We start from the raw sequence: 6,349 nt of genomic DNA, 5'->3' as shown, positions 1-6,349 counted from the left end.
GAGACAAAATTTAATTTATATTTTAAGGAAAAATACTCCTGTCAAGAACAGGTTCTAGGTCTGCAGAAGCAGAAGCAAGAAACCAGATAGGAAGCTCTTGTGACAAACCAGGGAAGAGATGATGCTTAACTTAGACCATGGTGGGAACAAATGGTGTAATTCTGGTGATGATGGCATTGACATAGGAGTGTTGTGAGAACTGGCTGGATTCTCTGTATATTTTAAACCTAGTGTTAAAATGATTTGCTGATGACAAACTAGAAAAGTTCTAAAAGAGTATGTAGATGGGAGTACTGTTGGGCCCATCTTTGGAAAATAAATCTACTCCAGATGTCCATTAATTTAAAATTGAATACATATAATTCAATGAGAAAAACTCGTATGTAAGATTCATTTTTAAACAAATACCATGTTCAGAAATACCAGATGAATTTAACAAAATGCAATGCTATAGATATACAGGGAGAATATAAACTCACACAACTGGAGAATTTAGCACTATCTTCATAGAGATATTGCACAGAAAAAAAGAAGTCTAGGGCAGAATGGTTATTTATATGTGTCTAATAATAGCCACAGTATATATTAAAACCCATAAAGCATGGCTATATTCAAACAGGTAAGGTGTTTAGCCCTAAAAATGTTTGTTATTAAAAAAAGACATTATTGAAAATAAATTAAGTATCCAAATTTTCCTTAAAAATTAAACCTAGAGGAAGAAATTATAAAAATAAATGAGAAATCAATAATATTAGAAAATTTGACAATATGATAAACAGTGAGCCAAAAGAAAAAAATCAAGAGTGAAATTAGCAAAATTCCTTCTTTTAAAATTAAAAAAAAAAATTTATATCAGTTTTATTTACACACCATACAATCCAACAAACATATACAATCAGTGGGTTGCAGTATGATCAAAGTTGTGTTTTCGTCACCACAATCAATTTTAAAACATTTTCATCGCTAGAAAAAGAAACCACTCTCCCATTATTGACATTTAGCCTTGGTGTAGTACCTTTGTTAAATGGATGGACAAATATTAAAATATTACTGTTAACTATAGTCCATGGTTTGCATTAGGTGTATTTTTTCCTATACACTACCAAATTATTAAACCTTGTAATAGCGACATACATTTGTTTTGGTCCATGGAAGTACATTCTTACATTTGTACTACTAACCTCTTTCATCATCCACAGCAGGGTTCACTATGTTATGCAGTCCCATGTTTCATCCTCTGGCTTTCCTTCTAGTGATATACATGACCCTAAACTTCCCTTTTCAATCACAATCACACACACGATTCAGCCTTGTTAATTACACTCACAATAAAGTGCCACCGTCACCTCCAACATTTCCAAACTTTTACAATAAACCTTATTAAAAATGCTGCACAAATTACAGATCAGCTCCGAGAGGGAAAACTTCTGATATATTTGATACAGGAAAATAAGAAAACACACATAATTACATTAATGCTAAAAAGGAGATAAAATTCAGAAATGAAGAATGAAAAATTTATAAAATGATTATGCCAAGCAATATATCAGATGTGAATACTTAGATGACATGGATGATTTTCTAGGAAGATAGTAATTCCCAGTATTGACATAGAGAAGAAAACATTAATTTATCAAGGACTAAAAATGAGCAAACAACAACTGGAGAGGTAGAAATAGTTTTACATACCCTCTCCCCCAACACACAGCCCTTCCAAAAAAAAGGCACCTTGCACAGTTTAATGGGTTAATTTTGAATTCTGTAGAGGTTGGGTAGTTTCTATTGCATTTAAACTTTTCCAAAGCAGATAAAAAAAAGTAAGTATTTCCAAATCATTTCACAATGCTAGATTATCTGATATTAATAACAAATACAACATATCAAATATATTAATAAAAATTATATATACAATAATTTCTTAGGCTTTTTTGGTCTCCATATCACAGTTACATCTACTTTCTGTGAATTTTTTTTTTTCATTTTATTCCAGTATCTGTTGGCTTCAGTTATTGATGATGAAAAAATATTTTATCAGCCTAATTGGCATTACATTATATGAAACTAATCTTTATTTCTGGATATTTTTGATATAATCTCTTTATACTTGGTGTTTTGTCACTTTTCTCATGGTGTGTCCAGATGCTTATTCATTTTGTTCAAATTGCTTGAGTTTCAATGTACTTCTTGTATTTGCAGTTTGTCTTTCATCAATTCTGGAAGTTATCAGTCAGTGTCTCTATGAATATTGTCTCTCTCTCTGCTCTCTCTATTCTTTTCTGGAACTATTGTTAAATGTGGTGAGCCTTCTGATTCTATTTCCCATATCACAAACCCCCCTTTTATAATTTTTAATTCTTCTTTCTCTGTACTGCATTCTCGGTGATTTTCACAGATCTTCTTCCAATTCACTAATTCTTTCTGAAGAAGTATCTAATTTGCTTTTGAAGACAGCTTTTGTGTTTTTAACTTCAATTATTATACTTTAATTTCTAAAGTTTGTATTGGTTCTTTTTCAAATCTGTTGGGTAGTTTTTAATAATTTCTGTTCTTTATTTAATAATTACTTAAACATTATTATTTAATGCTTTTGTTCAATTATCCTTCTGTTTGAAGTCTGTGGAGAGATTTCATCCTTCTGCTTGTTTATTCAGTTTCTTCTCAGTCATGGGATTTGTATTCAGTTTTGTAATTTTGAGTTAGGACCTAGCCTATCACGTTTGGTTGAAAAAATAAGGGAAATCAATTTGTTTTGTTCTTGATTGTCTACTCTCAGTCTGACATACTGGTCAGATAGGGCTTTAAATAAAAGTTCTACTGGGATCAGTATTCTCACCTCAATCATTTCCCTAATCAGAGTAGGATCTCTTATGGCCCTCCCTAAATTCTACATTGTTTGTTATTACATAGGTCAGCCTGGAAGATTCTAAATGTCTACACTTGGGATGGTCAAATGAAACATGAGAATGAAAATGGAGACCTCCATTTGCACATAACACTTATTCTAATTGTGTGTTCAGAAAAAGACTGCACAACCACAGAATATTTTAATAGCTTAACAATCGTTTTAGGACCCTCTTACACCAGAATCTCTGTTTACTCCAAATTCTATTTTTCCTTCCAACTTTAGAGTGGTCTCCCTACTTTCATTGAGTGATCATTTCTGGTACTCCCAAAATATTTTCCATATGCCCCTGAGTTATTTCATCTATATTAGTGCAAAAGGCTTTGGATTCCCAAATGGAAATGGGTAACCAGATCCTGGACTTTCGACAGTCATTTTAAGAGTTTGTATTTGTAACTGAGGGAGTATATGTAACCCCTTACCAAGTATTTTTTGGTTCTAAGTCACAAATCCATAATCGGATTAGAAATCATCCAAGATGGGATATATAAAGCAAGCTTGATGGATGCTTCAGTATCTATTATTCCCCTCAAGCATCAGCTATGTGATGGATATTGGGTCAATATGCTTTTTTATATCCCATTTTTCAACTGATATCTAAACAACTCATGTGCCTAAACCAGTTATGGCTTTCTTCCTGCCCACTTTGTGTCGTTGTTGTTGTTGTTGCCTTAGTTCTTTCTTTTGTATAGCATTAACATTTTTACCATAATTTAGCCCCAGGAATGGTGATTGAGCTAGCAGACCAATTATTGCCTCCTGAATATTTACTTGCTCTGCCCTAATATGAAGTTTATTTAAGGTGCTCAAGACTGAAGGAACTTTTTCATAGCATCTAGCTATCGTATTCAGTGCCAATAGCTTTAAATTAGGTATACCTCTCTGATTATTATAATGCCAATCCTGAGTTGTCTGTACGAAACATTCCTACTGCTTTGAAAGAATTAGTCCATTTGTTATTCAGAGATGAAGGGTTGCAATTAGCCCTTTCAGTGTTAGTCTGCCGAATTTCTTCCTTTACCTATTACAATAAGGTTGTTGTACCATTTGGAGGAGACTATTTATCAAATTTCACAGCACTTGAGTATGGATTATCCACCCAAATAATCTCTTCCTTTCACTATGTAGAATAGTGATGTGCCCCTTTGATCATTCATTCTAAAAATCCATGCTTGCAGTAATTAATAAGTCTTGTGCTAATATTTCTCCACAAAGTACCCTAGCTCTTTAACAGACTCTTTTGAATTCCATGGTCAACTTGCCATTGTTACCACCTATCTGTATAATCTTCTGGGCAAGCAATGACCATGAGTGTGTTATTCTGCGAGTAAATGAAAAATCTGCCCATTAGGCCATAAAAGCATAGGAAGAATTTATAGCAACAAGGAAAACTGATTTTATTTCCTTCTTTTGCTAAATATTAGCTTCCTCTTTTATAAGTCTAGTTTTCACCATAGCTGCTAATAACCAGCAAAGGGTATTTGAATATTTTTTTAAAAAATTACTCCAACTTGACCTCTGTTGTCTATCCATTAGCTAATTCCCCTGGATCTACATCTATTTACTCCAGATTCCAATGGTAAGAATTACCCCATAATCTGCTGCAACAATTTCCCCATTTTTATATCAAGGATATATTGGTTGCTGCCTTGGACTTAAAATCTCATATTTTCTCATTTTTTCAAATTTTCATATTATCCTCCATTTTCTTGCAATAGAGTACCTTACCATTATAATTTATGGGTATAATTAATAAATGACAAACTTGTCAAATATGACTCAAGAGAATCTAAAATCTTACAACATTAAACTCTACTAATGATCCAAAATACACAGGCAAGAACCAAGAGAGACATAGCATTCCTGTTAGGGATGCTCCAATCTATCATGACATAGTTTTCAATAAGATTTTCTTTCTCTTTTATAAGGATATGTTTTGCTTTTTCATTAGCAAATGAATTCTGAATGTCTGTGGAAATATTGTTCTCAAATGAAGTTGTTTCAGTTTGGGATTATCCTCCCATTCGCCAGCAAACTATGCCTCATAAATCCATAAATTTTCAATTTTTTTACAGTAAGAAATTCATATAGTCTAAGGATATCCTATTCAAAAGCTCCCACCATCTTTTTGCTAGTAAATACAGTTAGTTGCTTACAAGAAGGTCTGGTACCTGTCAATAATTCTCACATGGGCCTCCATCCCCAAGTAGGTTGGAGTGAATCTCAGGCCTGCTGTTAACCTTTTGCTTCCCAAATACCAACAAGATCTCTGGGTCCAAGCTACTGAGACATTCAAAAGAGGTGCCTCACAGTAGGACTTGGAATTCAACCTCATTCAATTCTACTCTTGTCTCAACCCTAAACCCTGCTCTCAGGATGTCTGAAATTCTGTACCATGCCCTACAGTCACATAACCAATGTGGCAAGCCTAATTCCTCCCTATTGAACCTTCCTTCCAGCCTCTTATTCCCATTGAGCAGTCAATGACAAAGTTAACATCACCTTATTCTACCTCGCAGTTTCTTCATCTGAGGGCTGGAATGAGACTGAACAGCTGGATTAGAATATACAGATACAAGCTCCAGAGACAGGCAGTCTTGGTTGAATCCCCGTTTCTATACCTACTGACTTTATGATCTTGGGAAAGTCATTGAATATCTCTGAACATTAGTCTTCTCACAAATAAAATGGGACAATATTATTTTACACAAATCAAGAAAATTATGTTCATCTACCTAAGCTTTTAGCAGAATGCCTTGCACAGAATAATCAATCACTATAAAGTACCGATTAGCTTCTTGTACCTTTATACATAAATGCTTAAAAATGCTTTACCAAGGTTTGCAAGATGTGTTTTCACATGAGCATTCGATACTTGTAAGGAAGGTGTAAATGTAATTAAATACACAAAAACTCAAGGGAGAAAAGTGTAGTGTACTTTGGATGAACTGAATTTATGGTGTGATGTAAATACATAAACTCTAGGACTATTAGAGGGACATTTACTCTTAATAGAATATCCATGTGCTCCTCCAAGGTTTCCAGTCTCCTAGCAGGGTAGGCATAAAAAGGAAGACCCAGATATAAGAAGCCTTTAGAAAGTAAAAGTTTACTTGCAAAGAGGTGAAAGGGAGTCAGTTTTCACAAGGACTGACTTCCAAATAAAAACAGAACTGATATTTAAAGATATTTAAGAGAGTAAAATCTGGCAAGATTATCAAGGTTATCATAGTTGGCCTTAATCTTTCGTGGTTTAATAATATAATTTTTTACAAGATTACCATAGCCATAAATGTTGTGACATATTTACAGATGTCAGTATAGTAAATGTCAGAGATGAAGAAATCATCAAAGTTTTATAATATTGAGGGCCAAAAGTAAATAGGGTGACTTGTTATTTTGGGTTTATAGCAAAACGTAAAGTAATTTTTAAAAATTTCCTGACTG

Source organism: Choloepus didactylus, chromosome 8, assembly GCF_015220235.1.
Source record: "Choloepus didactylus isolate mChoDid1 chromosome 8, mChoDid1.pri, whole genome shotgun sequence".
Taxonomy (NCBI): Eukaryota; Metazoa; Chordata; class Mammalia; order Pilosa; family Megalonychidae; genus Choloepus; species Choloepus didactylus.
The sequence above is the reverse complement of the archived record's forward strand: the minus strand, read 5'-3'. Positions refer to the sequence as shown.